Raw genomic sequence first — 17,246 nt, forward strand, 5'->3', positions numbered from 1 at the left:
TTTCCGGGAGTGAGATATCATCCTGTGACACTAAACTTTCTTCAGTGTCTGATAATCGTAAGAACCAATCAAACTTGGTGGCCCACACTCTCCACCATGCGCTGCCTTCATTAAGAAACTTCAAGCGTACAAGTCTTAAAGTAACATCATTCTACAACATCACCCTGTCGCTCTGCAGGAAATATTCAATTCTCACTTTGTTCCCCCACAAGGACTGGCATGCATATCTCCAAATTTATTTCTGTGTGTATAATCTCTGGAGCTACCGTGCCTCACTACCAGCTATAATCTATCTAATACAGGTCATATATTTAGGCATCGTTAAAAAAATAAAACTCGACAATGCATTCCAAAGATGCTGATTTGGAATCTTACAGCATTGGTCCACCGTGAATGCTGGTTTTGTGATGAACTAGAGCATTGCCCGTACGTGGGTGCCCGTTCCTTGCCAAAAAAAAAAAAACGCTACCCGTACGCTCTACCCCGCCCGTACGCCCGTACGCCCGTAAACAAAAAAAACAACGCTCTTCGCTTCCGCCCTTCGCTCTGACTGAATTGGGAGAAATAATGCGCATAAGAAATCGAGAAATTATTATTTTCTCCGGAAGAAATCGAATTACGAACCGTAATGGCGCACGCGCTCGGCTCCGCTCGCTCTCACATCGGCCACGCCTACGCAACAAAGCGTTCTGTGATTGGCTGCCGGAAGTGAAGTCTTCACTGTCCGGAAGGTCGCAAATCGCAGTTACGATGAATCGCAAATTAGTTTTAATTAGTTTTAAAACATAGTTTAACGGCAACATAGTTTTCCAACGTGAAATAAATGAATACGCTCTCAAATGTGCCGTCCGAGGCAGAGTCTGTTCGCCACGTTCGGCACACGTGATAGCTCGCTGCTCTCTGATTGGTTGAATCGTTTTTTGGACATAGCTCGGTAACTACTTAACGGTAACATATGAAACCTTGAAAAGGCACATCCTCGGGTCCCCAGCAATATACCTGGCAAGTTTCAAGTATATCGGACCGGTAGTTGTCGAGAAACAGCGGTCACAGACAAACACACAGACATACACACATACACACACACACACACACACACACACACACAGTCACACACACACACACACAGAGATTGCTGGAATTATAGATAGATGTCATTCCAAGTGACGACGTCGTCCATGCCGGTTGTACGGGAAGTACCAATGGTGAAAACGAGCCGCTGTTTAAAAGCCCTCTGAAGCAACCCCAGGACATGGCCTCCCTCAGGGTTGTCTGGTAGGAATGCTGTGCGGAATGTTCCATGATAAGGGTGCCCTGGATGGGGATGTTCTGCCTGTGGATGTGGAACATTGCCAACGAATCATACCAAAATACTCAATTTGGTGTCTAAGACTGCGATACATTCGATCGTTACTTATCCAATCGCAACCAAACTTGACAGGAGAACTAAAGGTCGCACGATGGAGGTTGTAGTGACTTCATTTCCCCTCCCTCCTCTCAAAGAGGATTTCCCACCTTCGGCGAAATCCGTGTTAAGTTGCCAAATTTTGGCATTTTTCCAAGGCCGCTTCTCATAACAAAGGTAATTTCTGTGTGTATAATGATAAGAACTCATTATAAGAACACAATATTAATGTTGTTGCAAACCAATATTAATACTAACAAAAGGGAGAAATGCTTTGCAATACATGTCCCCTACCGAGTAATCATGCCTTAATTTGGCCAGTGTATAATGCCGCTTTCTGTGCTGGCAATAATAAAAAATAACCTGATGGACATACACATACCTGAAGCACAAACATGCATACAGCTTATGAGAATATATAAATACATCGTGGTTAAATACCTGGAATCATTCCAATTACACTGGGCCATGGACTGTCACCCAGGCCTAAAGCCTAAGGCCTGCCAATCTGTGCTGCTTCATGGAATGGTGGCACATGATTTTAATTGGGGTGGAGTCAGACCAGCTGTCCAGCCAATGGGTGTAAAGCAGTGGGGTGGAGTCAGGGCAGCTGAAAACGAAAACTGACCCATGTATAATATGTGATGTTCTCTATGTCCATAAAGTACATAACTGTGGAAAATTGGGGAAACGTGCCAAAACCAAACTTGTTCTGTAACTTGTCAAAATAAAGCCATGCACCAAGTTTCAGTTGAATATGTTAAAGTTGAATATGTTCAATATGTTTCAGTTCAATATGGAAGGGTGGCAGGTCTGCAAAACCACAGCTGGGATGGACAGACAGACAGATGGAGAGCAAACCTATAACCCCTTCTGGTGAAACTGGTAGGGGACTCATAATATCCCCTCTCCATAAGGAGTTTTTCTTCTTTGGCCAACTGTTATGTTAACGTGTATAAAGAGATTATCTTGGCCTATCGTAGGTAAAGCCTAGCAGAAGTAAAAAATATTATAAACCACACACATGTATGATAACCTTTTTAAACCGTCGCTGCTGCTGTTTAACACAAAACTGAAAAATTTGGAGGAATCCCGACATCCTTGAGGAATTCTATGCTTATCACGTCCACCACAGACCAATGGACCAGAGCCTATAGATCTACTGTAATCTATATACCCCAGAGAGGATAATAACATGACCTTGCCTGTCGCTCCCATAGTAGTGGAGTGGCTTATGGAAATGATCGTGACACGCTGGCCCAAAGCACTAAATTTGGCACAGTTATACTTTAGGACCATACAAAACTTTTGAGAGGGGGCTGCCCGATTTTCGAGGCCCAGGTCAAGGTCAGGTCAAGGTCAAAGGTCAAATTATGTGTTTGTCATGTTTTTGCCATATCCAGCTCATAGCTGTCATAGAAACATTATCTCAGTGTCTAAACTCTAAATAATCATTTTTAAGGACAAGGAATCCATTTGTATTATGGAAAATATCCTCAGGTGCTGCCATATTGTATTTCAAGGTCAGGTGAAGGTCAAAGGTCAAATTATGTGTTGGTCATTTTTGCATCGGTGTTTTTGACGTACATCGATACGCTGAGGGAGGATACTGGATTGGCCAGTACAGAGGAGGTCGCGGCCTGCATGACTTATGCTTCACAATTTCCGCGACAGAGACACAGTCCTGTGCATGGCAGTCCTGCGTTCCTGCACATGCAATTCTTTGAACAAGTGGGTGTCGCCTTACATCCGCACTTGAGTAGTTCTCTACAACTAAGAGCAGCAGCTGACAGGGTTGTCCAGGTTGGACGCCACCCGGTATCTGCTTTGGTCCACCCAAAGCCATCTGGATTTGGTGCAGCTAGGATGGGCTTCAGACTCTCTCTCCAAATGCTGGCTTGGTACAGGCATCGATTTACATGCTGGAGCAGTGCGTTCTGAGTTGGAGGAAGCTTCTCCATCATCTTCACTCTCCTTGGGAATAGCTCCTGTCGAAGGTCATTCACATTGACATGTGGGGTTGTGTTGTCGTACATGATACAGGTAAACCGCTCGATCACATTGAATGCTGGAGATGTAATCACATGTGGAACAAACGCAGTCAGGGACGTAATGGTGAATCCTTCTGTGGCTGTCGGGTAAGCTTTCCATGCCTTCCAAGCTGACTTTTTGCCTTTACCACTGAATTGGGATGTTACATCAGAGCCAGAGAATGCATGGAAAAACGTCAGAGCACGAGCTTTGTCTTCCCCAAGTTCCTGGCAGATTGAGTTGACATGGTAATAGCGGAAGTGTTGACCAGTACCAAAGCCAACCCATAGTTGCATACCTGGATGGTGCTGCACAAGATCATGAAACACTCCCACCAGAATCACAATCACGTCTGTGTCTACGGTTCTGATGAGAACAGTAGTCGCCCCTTCCCTTAGGGCATCGTTTACATGAAGACATATTCTACTGTCTGTTTCTTCGTGATCACTCTCTCCCATTGTGATGTTAGCCTGATTCGATTGGACTCGTGGACCAGATGTAATGTAAACCTGTTTGGTAAGCGGATAGTCGCGTTTGACTACGTCCTCCGTCAGCAGTGCGAAAAGCTCCTCCTTGTTGGTAGGACCCTGTAGAAAGCCAGCGAAGTTACTTGGTAACTTCGTATTGCGGGATACCTTTCTACGTAATCCTTTCCCTCGTTTCTCTCGAGTTGTGGCTTTGAGCCTATATGGCCGTCACCTGGTGGAACTTCCCATAATAGTAATGGATTCATTGACTAAATATGTTGGTTATGTGACTAAGACCAAGTTTTTTAGGTTATCTATAAGCTGGATATTGCAAAAACATGACAGACACATAATTTGACATTTGACCTTGACCTGACCTTGACCTGGGGATCGAAAATCGGGCAGCCCCCTCTCAAAAGTTTTGTATGGTCCTAAAGTAGAACTGTGCCAAATTTGGTCCTTTGGGCCAGTGTGTCACGATATCACTTAAATTTGGACTTTAGCCACCCCACTATAGGGAGTGGGTCTATTGTACATCAAATACATCATTTCATCCCAAAATATAATCAATAGCCGAAGCCAAACTCCTTACAAAGTTCCAGTTTTTCCTTTCTGAGAGCTTGCTTCTATATCGTGTCAAATTCCATGCAACCCCTCATTCCTCCCCACACCCATTATTTGTCCTTCCATGAGGCTTGACTTTGAATATAATATATATAATTATATATATATATACATGCACCCACGGACATACTTGGTATTTGGTTAATTACCCCATTTCACCTGTGGGAAGGGATCTCAAATTAATATCATTAGTATTGTCATGCGGCCGCCTCTGATGAAAATCAGGCGGTCACGGAAGCCGATTGCGAAGGCCTTAGCTCTCGAGGCAAAAACTCAATGGCGGACTCAAAGACAGAAAGCTATACAAAATTGCGCAGGGTGGAGGGGCGGCGCAAGACCCCTGCAGTCTTACCTGTTCTCGGGGCGTCTCCAATGCCGCTGCAAATTAAATAAACCACACGGAAAACTGCATTCAGGTATATACAGAAAATAATACAAGGATTTATTTACAAAGATAGCGGGACAGGAAAATACGCGCCGGTAATAAATGTCCAAATCGGGACGTCCCCACACACTGATTTCGGATACGAGACAAGGGAAAATGAATTAAGGAAAATAAAACGTTCGTTATGTATTTGTGAAATGTGGGGTGCGGCCCTATCTGTCAGTAGTGGTGCGTCCGTCGTCCAACACGGCCCCCTCAGTCCGCCTCGCTCATGCGCTACGCCAGGCCTCGATGCGACTCGCTCTGCGGCACGCCACGAGGTCCCTCGCTCCAGTATCAATGCACCACCAGGAACCAAAAGCACCACGCGGAATCAAAAGCACCAACGTCCAACGCAGGGCCAGCGATCCCCACACAAAGCCAATCTCCAACCCGAAGGGGCCGATCTCCAACACGAGGTCCAGCGCGAAGAGAGACAAAAAGACAAAGAGCAAAGAGAGACCGTGCAGCGCCAAGTGAGCCAATGTCAGCCAGCGCGTCCTTTTATAACTTTGCCTGTTCTTTTGTAGCCTCGCATGTGACGTCAGCCTTGGTGCGCCACCAACCGGAGCTTCGTAGCTTCCCGACCTCTCAAATCTTCTCCAATGTTCTCTTTCGCTGGTGCCCTGTCATTGGCCGAGTGCCTCCCGCACTGTGGTGCTGCTCGCCCCTCCCCCTGGCCAATCAACAGTCCTCCTGTGCGTGGCCTCCCAGCCTTGCTCGATGTCTGACGCCCACGCCGGTGTTGTACGTGGCCCTTGCCTGCTTGTCTTCCACAGTCTTTGTAAGGGAAGGGAATTTAATTACTGTTGCACTAAGGGCCTATATAAGTGTTTATATGAGTATGCATTGCCATAAGGGACAAAGGTTTGGTGACAGGGGACGACGACGAACAAAGGAATCTCATCCAGTGGTCATCCATAATCCCTGCACAATTTAGCACGCCCTGCTCCCTCGTAGCTGGGACACCAATACAGCTTATCCCGACAAACCGGACTAACATATAACTTATTACGGGGTAGATTCCCTATCGCGACAGTCAAAGCATGTTACCCATACAGATCTACCTGGCTCGAGATATTCCTTTTCTCCCCCCGACATAACAGTATTTTCTGTTTAAGGAAAAAAGACTGGTTCACAGAGACAATCGCAAACTCTCCGCACAGGGAGGAAAGGAAGAGGGAAAAAGATTATAGATGGGATATGACGTGTGGAGTGGGGTTGCTTGATTTTTTACATAATTATTTTATCATTCATTTTTGATCAGGAACCGCCAGTGATTATTTCATGATATAATCTATTCTTTAGTTTTAAGTCTCGTGATTCCTTCAGTCTGCACATGATTAATGTCTAACTCTTTCCCCTATGTAATATGGTATAAGTCTTGCACCGATCAGCAAAGCTGGTTCATGGAGCAGAAGTAAAAATGAACTTTTATTTTGAATCTAAATTAAAATTAAATATATATATACATTGTCGAGTGACTCCCCTCGGTTAATCCCGGGGAAATCACACACAGCGAAAGCCAGCTTTAACTCCAAAGGCGTTCAGTTCAAATAGCAGATTTTATGTATATGCACGGAGAAAGAAAGAGGAGGGGAGTAGGCTGAAGAGTTTACCTTCACGATCGCCGGCAGTTCCAAAGCCTGCAAAGAAAATAACTCACACAAACACAGATTTAGAAATATACAGAGAAAATAATGAGAAGATTTATTACAATGGAGGTCAGGACAAGAAGAGCGCGATGATAAAAAAATATTGTTCCCACATGGAGCGCTCCCATACCAGACTGATAACACAGACGAAGGGAAGATACATAAAAAAATAACCATGTGTTTGTGTGCACTTAGCTCTGAATAGCTCGAGCGCTTCGTCAGTGTCTCAACAGGGTCTGTGAATGGGTCCGGCCGGGGTGACCGCGCGAAACGCGCGCGTTGGCGGGAACTAGGCCTTGTTGCGCCCGTTCGCGCCGCAGCGCTCGCATCAGGCCTCGTCATGCTGCAGCAAGCCGCGCCCGTCCACACGTCGTACGCTCAGAGAACTGCAGTTCCCATTACCTCTCCTGGTTTCCCGGTGGCGTACTCGACATGGTCGGTCCAAGCACGAGAGCGCAAGGAAGGACAAAGGAACAAGAGAGAGGAAGGCGAAAGCAAAGGCAATAGATGAGGGCAAGCGAGCAAGGGCGGAGGGCAAGAAGAAGAGAGAAAATGTCAGTGCTTGAGTGCTTTTATCGGCCGTCTAGGGACGTCACCGGCGCTTCTCTTCCACTCAGCGCAGTCCAACACGACCATGTCCAGTTATCCACCTATCAGCATGCAGTCTGCCTCTGACATCAGCGGTGGTCTTCACCAATCGGCGCACTCCTTACTTCTCGGCCTTCCTTCCACCAATCCGCGGGAAGCTTGTTGCCCCGCCCTTGGCCAATCGTGAGTCCTTCCTTACTCAATCCTTCCCATTGGTCAACTCCCACCCAATAGCGAGTCGCTTCTTGCTCCGCCCCAGCCAATCACGAGTCTCAGGGGCGTGTCTTCGGCCTGCTTAACTGTGTGTGCTTGCCATGCCTGACTTCCGGTTGGGTTTTATTGTTTATTTGGTTTAATTAATGGGCATTTAAATGTGGGATTCTAACTAGTGTCTATGGTGTGGTGCCAAAAGGGACAACGGATAAATCACATAGGGTAAGACGAACAGGGATAATCTACCCTTATGCCTGAGGCTCGTTAACATGCCCCGCCTCCTGGTGGCAGGGACAAATATAACAACTTAATCCGAACACTGTTTACACAGGTCCTCTACTTATTGTACATCTAAATGGTTCTTCTACACAACAATCGGAGCATGATATCTACACAAAGCTACCTGACTCTACATATCACTACCCCCACAAACATAACACAGGCTCCCCTTCCCCTCCCCCAGCCCCCCCACCCCCCTGCAGGATAGGAAGAACGTATTTCACCCCACTGCAGGATCATGGCATAGATGTCATACACATGTGTGTGCGTTTTTACTAGGTAGCGGGGAGGTACCATACAAGCAAGATGGTGGGGGCGCTTCAGGCTGTGGTGCCGGCAGTCCTACAAACAAGTCGCCCGACTTACGACTTCCCCCCCCCCCACCTCCCCCCCCCCCCCCCCCCGTACACCTCTTGGCCTCGTGACAGCCAAACAGCTCCTTATGCTGTCGTCCCGCCGGAGGGGGTCTCCACACACCAGGCTCTGTCGCTTCAGGCTTCCATACAGCCTCACTGGTCGCCGGAAGTCCCATACCCCAGGGCGCCCAAACAGACCCCCACCACCGACGAGCTCCAATTTCCAGACACCACTGGCTGCCAGGGGTAATTACCGCAGAGGGGACCGCGGTCATCGCTCCTCCAGAGCTTGATCCATACCTGCGGACACGCACGCCCTCCCCACCCACAAAATCCACAAAAACATTTCCTCCCCACTGCCATTGAATTCTCAACCACATATTTCCAGAGAAGATGTCACAAAAATGTTTCCAAACGTTGCTGCCATGGCCTGCCATTATGTGAAATCCCCGTTCACATTTTAAAACCACTTTTCTAAACACATTAATCACTCATTCTCAATTTCCAACCTCACGACCACATGAAAACACAAAACCTCGGCACATAAACAAATGCCACACACTAGACTCTGTGGCACACATTCGATCCCTCCCTCCCTCCCCCCCCCCCCCCCACCACCCTCACCCCACCGGCCATGCAATCACTCTCACCCGCCTCCTATACCAAATTCCATGTCCTAATTTACATAAGCAAGTCCTGAAGCCTGGGACAGTACACATCAAGGCCTTACCTCTACCTTGATGTGCAGGTATTTGCCTTTTTTTTGCAACACCACACCTGCACACCACCAACAATGAACATCACGTGGCCTCATAACATTAACAGCAAAGGGGCGTCGGTGTTCTGTAGACTTTAAGAAAAAGGAAAAATAAACAAAAGAAAGGTCCTATTTGGTATTTGGCAAATCACAGCCGAACTGACATTGACATTGTCAATATTGTCATTGTCATTGATAGTCAGGCAGATAGGTGTATCCATCATAAGAATTGTGGGTTTAGACGTACAAGCATGAAATTTGGCACAGTCATAGATAATAATCTAATGAATAATTCCAGATATGGACCCACCGCGAAAACGTCCTATGGTAGCCATGGCGGCCATTTTACAAAATGGCCGTTTTTACCGCGATTATTTTTTACCGGACGACACAAATGCTTCTTTATGTTCTAATGAAATGACTCTAGATACACATATATGCCATAATTGTATTCTCCAAATGACCACAATTTGCATTTGTGTTGCCAGCAATGTCAATTAACCCACCAAGCACTGTAACGATAACTTATATTACTAGATAGTTCCAGTTTGATCTTGTTTATACGTCACAATTTTCTCCACCACACTGGCACAAAGCGGTACATTTCAAACTAGCTTGTTTGCACTTGCATCGTCCCTTGCAACCCTTTTTGCATTTACAACAAATCAGCTCCCTTGATGAAATGCTGGCTTCAGGAAGCATGGACCACAGGGGTTTCCAGTTGTGGGGATCGATCCATCCCCAATCCCCAGGTGAGGGCAGATCCATAACAACCGTGAGCATGTTTCCCCAGCAGTGGCCACCCGTGTACACAGCCCTCTTGATTTGTTGTACCAGGGCTCCTCTGGTAGGGGGAATAGCTTGCATGGCTCGTCCTTTCTTCGTGAAGAGTGCCTGTCGAGCTTCGTCTATGTTGACGAGATTGCTGGTGCGATCGTAGAGAAGAATGGTGAACCGCTCGAGCACTGCCACAACGTCGTCAGAGATGTCTGCTGTCCCCGTGGAGAGATGAACTAACGCTGGCGTCAATTCGTCAAATACTTTCCAGTTATCCCAGGCTGTATTCTTGCCCTGTGTATTAAATGACGAGACTGTGTCACACCCTGTGTATGCATGGAACATCGGGAGGGCCTGTGACTTATCTGGTCCGAGGAATGCTGCAATTTCATGTGCTGGAATATACCTGAAGTGCTGGCCTGTCCCAAAGGCCACCCAAAGCTCCTGGAATTTGAGTTTGGTTGTTGCTGCCACAGCCAATACCACTATATCTGTATCCACCGTACGCAGAAGAATTTTCTGAAATCCATCACGGACTGCATCCGCGAGATGTATCATCATTCGTGTATCAGCCTGCCATTCCCGTCATCAAGGCGTCCTAATTCTAGTGGCATCGGTAATTCGTGAAGTTCATTGAAACGTCTGATGTTGAAGGCAATGGTAGAATAACCAACTCCAACATCGTGCCGTTTTGATTCTGCTGGGCATTGCAAACTTTCTCGTGTGATTTTTTGGCACAAAACGCACTTGTTCCAATCCGTCTGTACCTGCGCCTTTGATTGTCCAGGTTGCAGTGGATCCACTAGCTGATAACTCTTAGACATTTCGCTGTTCGAAACACCAACTGAAAAAAAAGATAAGATACGATAACAAGTTGCAATAAATAAATAAAAACTTTATTTAATTTGCACTTTATTTAATTTGCTAATTTGCACTAATTTGCATAAAAATGATACGTGGGACATTTTTTCAACTATTTAACATAGCAAATCATTTTCTACACATTTTTTCCTATCTATAGACACCAATGAGAAGTATATTTTGGGGGGTGCACGAGACCCGTATCGAGCCACTAGACTAAAAGCGGCCATTTTGTAAAATGGCCGCCACGGCTACCGTAGGATGTTTTCGCGGTGGATCCATATCTGGAATTATTCATTAGACTATTATCTATGACTGTGCCAAATTTCATGCTTGTACGTATAAACCCACAATTGTTACACCTATCTGCCTGACTATGAGTATGACATTGACGAGGCGATGCAACACATTTCCCGAAATGACCGACTTTCGTTTGCCCACAAACGTGACGACATGTTCGACATCTTTTTTGCAATTCAGTGTATACTATACGAATCGTGGTAAGAAAGCAGATACTCTATTGTGCAATTGTACATTTATGTGACTGTGAGCTTCGACCCACTTACAGTTACAGTGTGCCCGAGGAGCCGGAGGGTGTTGCTTTATATTCTTCTTCTTCCTCGTACTCGACGTCGGCGTCTTCGTCTGCCTCTTCTTCTTCTTCTTGGCGTCAAGTTCCTGGAAAGGGAAGTTATATTTTCTTTTATTCTTTCATGATGTTACCCCGCGTCATGTCCATCGATTTTATATATATAATTATAAACCGAAAAGTTTTATATAAATATCCTTCAAAAAAAAGACAACATTTAGATTTACGATCGGTTGAATGTGACGTCACGACAACGAACGGTGGACGATTTCAAATGCATTAATTCGCTTTTCAGTGATTAGTTATTGATTAATTGGTTTAGATTCAAAAGGGTGGAGGCCCGGGTGGACCGGGGCGTCTGTCCAGACGTCTTTAGCTTGAGGCTCATTTTCCGCAGCGCAACACTTGCGGGGGCCCAGGCTCGAGGATTCGAACCTTTGCAGTTTGCAGCTCTCGAGTCTCATCGTTGATACGTCATCGTGGCCCGCCTTAGCCCGGTGTACCACGACGCCTCCACCGATTGGAGCTCACTTGTAACATGCATTTAACCCCCATGTGATTGATCTAGTTAGGCAGCTTAGCAATAATTTCTGGGGGAACGACTTTACAAAAGTACCATTTTTATTTTCGTGCTTCATTGGACCATATGCAATAGTATTACTATTAGGACCGGAGCCAAGACATATACAGCGTTTGACTTTTGCACAAACACGACTCGCACAGCATAATATTAATATTGAAGGAGCCCGTGCTCCTGCATGAGACGGACGAAGTGACGTCCGTCTGTCTGTCCGTCCATCTGTCCGTCCGTTCGAAGGTACCGCATAAATGGCTGAACCGATCGCAACAATATTTTGGGTGGGTAATCCTGGGATCTCCTGGAGTAAAATAGGCTATTGAAGGAGCTCGGGCTCCCACGTCGATCGGAAGAATGGACGCGACAAAAGCTGGAATTCGTCCGAGTTGCTTTATTCAAACAAAACACTCAGGTACTCTGAAAAGCCCGTTTATCGGGCAGCAATATATATACACACATTATCCCGGAGCGTTTGCCCAGGAAATGCGAGAGGGGGCGTGGCCGAGCGTCCTGGCTGCGGCCTGGCAAGTTGAGGGCGAGCCTGCCCGGGCATGCTCGGGCGTCCCGACCGAGGCCTGGCAAGTTGAGCGCGGGCCTGCCCGGGCGTCCTGGACGAGCCCGGCATGGTGATCGCTCCGCGTCCTTGATAGGTGCAAGGCGATTGTGAAAACCCAGCGGTAGCTGCTACACACGTCCCCCCAGAATCAACTTGCACCGGCAGGGTCAATTTGAGGGGGGTCCTGATGACCCGGCCGAAGCGACCCCTGGCGGGTCGTGGGGGGGGGGTCCAGTGTGGTGGTGGGCGGTCGAGTGGGGGGCACCGTGGACGGGGGGCGGCCTCGCCGCGGCGGAAGGGCCACCCGTGGTGGTTGGTCGACGTCCACGTGCGTCGGCTTGAGGCGGTCCACCGCAATCCGGTCCGACCTGCCGCCGATGTCGATGACGAACGACTTGTCGTCCCGTCGCAGGACCCGGAAGGGCCCGTCGTACGGCGGCCGGAGTGGCCCCCGATGTGCGTCGTGACACACAAAAACATACTCCGCTGTGCGAAGTGCTGGGGGGATGTCGGACTGGGGGTCACCGTGGTGGGATGTTGGCACGGGGGCAAACCGTCGGGCGGCCTCCTGGAGGTCCGAGCGCTGGTGAGCTGCGGACCAGGGACTGGTAGCGTCGGGCACGAATTCGCCCGGGACGCGTAGCGCCTGGCCGTAGACAAGCTCGGCGGTGGATGCCTGGAGGTCCTCCTTGAGGGCCGTTCGGAGGCCCAAAAGGACCCACGGCAGCCGGTCGGCCCAACCGCTGTCTTGAAGGCCGGCCATGAGCGCGGCCTTCATGGAGCGGAGGAATCGCTCGCACAACCCGTTTGCTTGGGGGTGGTAGTACGGTGGAGCTTGACCCCCAGGTTGCGGGCGACTGCGCCCCACAGCTCGGAGGTGAACTGTGGTCCGCGGTCTGACGAGATGTCCGCTGGTGCGCCGAAGCGGGCGACCCAGGTGGCGATGAAAGCCTGCGCCATGTCGGCGGTGGTGATGGAGACGAGGGGAACGGCCTCCGGCCACCTGGTGGTCCTGTCCACCATGGTGAGCAGGTGTGTGAACCCCCGTGACGGGGGGAGGGGGCCCACCAGATCCACGTTGACGTGGTCGAAACGTCGTTCGGGCACGGTGAAAGGTGCCAGCGGGGCCTGGGTGTGTCGTTGGAGGTACTGACTTCTATAGGGAGGCCCCATCACCCTCCCCCATCACCCTCCCCCATCACCCTGCCATCACCCTCCCATCACCCTGCCATCACCCTCCCATCACCCTCCCATCACCCTTTATTGGACCATTTGACTTCTATAGGGTTGGTTTTCTAAGGATTATATCAAGATATTAACTTATATCAAATAAGTCTTTTAAGGTGAAAGCGCGATGACGTCACCACGTCACGCGGCACGAATGCGCGCCTGTATCGTTGGAGGTATTGACTTATTTAGGGTTGGTTTTCTAAGGCTGTAGGCCGCACCTCATTTTGTCAAATAAAGTGGTATTCGGGTGGTTCCGGTATTTGGGACCGCAGGGACGGAAAGTGCAGGTACGGGGTGCTTGGCACTCCCCAGCCGGCCCGCTCTGAAGGTTCGGATCGGGACACCGGGATTCATTCCGGTCACCCGGTCGGCCCGGAGGTGGGGGTGCGGGGCCTGTCACGGAACGTCAAAACAAACGGCCTGCCGGGGCCGCCCAAAAGTCGGGCGTGAGGGGCGCGTCCACTAATGGAACGCCTCTCGCTTCCCAGATCGAGGGCCACGTGGTCAGGAGAACCTCGTCCCTTCTGGTTGCCCTGCCGTCCCACCGGGAGCGCTGGCAGGGTGTACTTCAAACTAAGCTTAAGTGTCAAGTGTTAAGTTCCTCCTTGCCCTCGCAAGGGAAAGGCTAGGGTCAAGCTCTTCCAAATTTCCAAACACTAGAAATCGGACGTCTCAAATTAATTAACTAATTTGTTAATACATCTCAGTCGCCCGCGACCTCTCTAGCGCGGGCGTCGAACCAGTTCATTTCCGGGCGACCGGGCCGAGTATCGGCTCGGCCGTGGCCGAAGCCGTTGATTCCGCCGTAGCACGCTAACGCGTAGGCTCGCGCGTCCCCGGTCCGCCGGGGCTCCGCGGGTGTCCTACCGTGCCCACGTCGCCATGCTCCCTGAATAAGAGAGTCAGACGTGGTGCCCGGGGACGGAGGTCGCTGTCTAAACATGGTAGCGCTAGGCCAGTGGGACCGCCGGGACCCACGTGCACTCACAAGTTGTTATGCGCGTGGGCGGCAGTATCAGACCGGGGCGCCCAAACGCTCCCCGGCTAAAGTTCATCCTGAAAGCGCCCACATTGTGCGGACAAACCAAGTCAAGGGCCACGTGGTCAGGAGAACCTCGTCCCTTCCGGTCACACCGTGCCTATCGGCCGGCCTCGAAGACCGAAATTGTGACGGTGTCACCCGAAAAAAATTTTGACATTTTTTTGTTTTGTGCTAATGGGTCAGGAATAGCATCCTCTAAAGCATATATCTTCAAAAAAAGTTCATGATCGTGTCCCTTTAAGCTTAAGGGCAATTCCCCTTTCTAAACAAAGTTCATTTTCAGTAATCCCCCTCGAAGTTTTTATTGGTCTCTTCCTCCTCCTTTCCCCCATTGGTGTCCAAAACATGGCTTCTTTAGTCAAATGTCCCTCTTGCTTTCTAATATGTCTTATCCATCACCATCTTTGTTTTTTGCCCTTGCCACAATATCTTTCTCTTGGCCTCCTCCACATGTACTAATTTCTTACCTTCTTTGGCCAGAAAAATCTTTAAAATCCTTCTAAAACATCCATCGTGAAAAAAAAAAAAATAGCCTAACTTTAATTTGATGGAAGCGTTGATGCCGGTGTGATATTTTTCTTATTCATGACTGGCAAAACAAACATCTTTATGTAGCAACAACAACAAAATTGGAAACGAGCAATATGTAAACCACATTATGTCGCAGACCCACTTAATGTTGGCACGGAGCAGGTGCGACGGCACGCCGACCATATGGATACACTCCTGCACATTGTCATAATAAGTGCGATATACAGGCTCTTGATGGTCAGCAAGTCGATTTCCACTATGTGCTTATGGGCATATTATTCATGTCGTTTGCTGCAGGATACTAATGTTGTAAAAGCTGTGGTAAATTTGTCCAGATGTATTGATGTGCATCAAATTTAGTGACCTTGCATAGGTTCATTCAAAATTCATCGACTTCCACCAGCAAAGAAAAGTGAAAAGGAAGGGCTCCATTTTTCTCGTCTTCATTGGTGAAATTAATGGAGGAAAAAGTTTTATTTATGGTCTCATGGATGAGGAGGCAACAGGACGGAGGTTTCTTCGTTTGCGCATTTCAAACTGCCACCATCGCCTCGCTAAACGGTATGACCAGGTGCAACGGTTGGCTCGTACTATTGCGCCAAGACTACCTGTCGAGTTATGGGACCGAATACAACGGAGAGCTCACACTTTCGCGGAGCACACTCGGACATCGATGGGGAAACGACATCAACGAAAGTTCACAGCATTGGTTGATGAAACCACACATCGCATGACTCCCGTCGTTGACGTGAACATTCTTCGGAACCGGTGGGTGGTTAACCGGTCGAGTACGCAGCTCTCGGAGGCACAAACCAGCTTATTGCAGAAGGGCCTTAATTTTGCCATCACTCCCCGATTTGTTCCGAAAGACACCATTGTATCACGGGTGGAATCTGCGATGATGAATCTTGATAACACCACCAAGAACGAAATCAGATCACGTGTGGCTGCTGTTTTACTTCGCCCTCCGCAATTTTCACGCAACAATTTCAATTTGGACCCGAAAGAACAACAAGCTTTACGAGAGTTACGCAACATGGACGATGTGGTGTTCTTACCAGCGGACAAAGGACGGGCAACGGTGCTCATGGATCGTCTTGTATACACGAACAAAATGCAGGATATGTTGGCGGACCAAAGTACTTATGAACGGTTAACCGCAGATCCAACGAAGAAGGAGGAACGAAGGTTAAACTCAATGCTTGCCAGATTAAAAGCGACTGGGAGATTATCAGCTGCGGCATACAAACGTCTGTACAGCAGTAAGGGCGTGGCTCCCAGGGCCTACGGGCTACCGAAAGTGCACAAAGAGGGATTTCCGCTCCGGTTAATCGTTTCCTGTATTAATGGTCCATCATATGCGCTATCCAAGTTTTTGGCAAACATTTTGAAGCATTTGGTGGGGACGACAGAGCGAACCGTACACAATAGCACAGCATTTGCTGAAAGAGTGAAGCAGCTCACCATCGAGGCACACGAGACCATGGTTTCGTTTGATGTTGTGTCTTTATTTACCAACGTGCCCATAGCCCTGGCGATTGAGGTGGCAGACCGGCGTTTGATGGAGGATGATCGATGGAAAGAGACTGCGGGAGCTTTAAGCCCGATGGACGTCTGTGACATGCTTTCTACCTGCCTCTCTTCCACCTACTTTGTATTTAATGAGGTATATTACAAGCAGGTTTATGGCACAGCCATGGGTTCCCCGGTATCGGCTGTGATTGCCAACATGGTGATGGAGGATTTGGAGGAACGCACCATTCCAGCCCTGTTAGTGCAACCACGTGTTTGGTTCCGGTACGTGGATGACACATTTGTCATCTGTCATTCTGATGAGGTGGGCATCATCCATGAGACCATAAATAAAACTTTTTCCTCCATTAATTTCACCATTGAAGAGGAGAAAAATGGAGCCCTTCCCTTCCTGGATACACTCGTAGCAAGGGATCCCAAAGGAGCCTTAAAGGTAACGGTGTACAGAAAACCTACACACACTGATCGCTACCTTGATTTCAAGTCTTGCCATCCAATGGAACACAAAAGATCGGTGGTGCACACCCTCTCAAAAAGAGCACGTGATTTACCATCTACCTTTGAAGACAAGATGAGTGAGGTGGACCATCTTCAAAATGTGTTAAGGGCAAATGGCTATCCTGACAGCTTGCTACCCAACAGGAAAACGATAAGGGCTTCCCCACACAACAGGTTGAGACCGCGAGAACAACCAAAGGGTTGGTGTGTTCTCCCTTTTGTACCGGGGGTTTCACAGAGGGTCGGCAGAATT

Source organism: Myxine glutinosa, unplaced genomic scaffold, assembly GCF_964187855.1.
Source record: "Myxine glutinosa unplaced genomic scaffold, kmMyxGlut1.1 SCAFFOLD_1541, whole genome shotgun sequence".
In the NCBI taxonomy this organism is placed as follows: Eukaryota; Metazoa; Chordata; class Myxini; order Myxiniformes; family Myxinidae; genus Myxine; species Myxine glutinosa.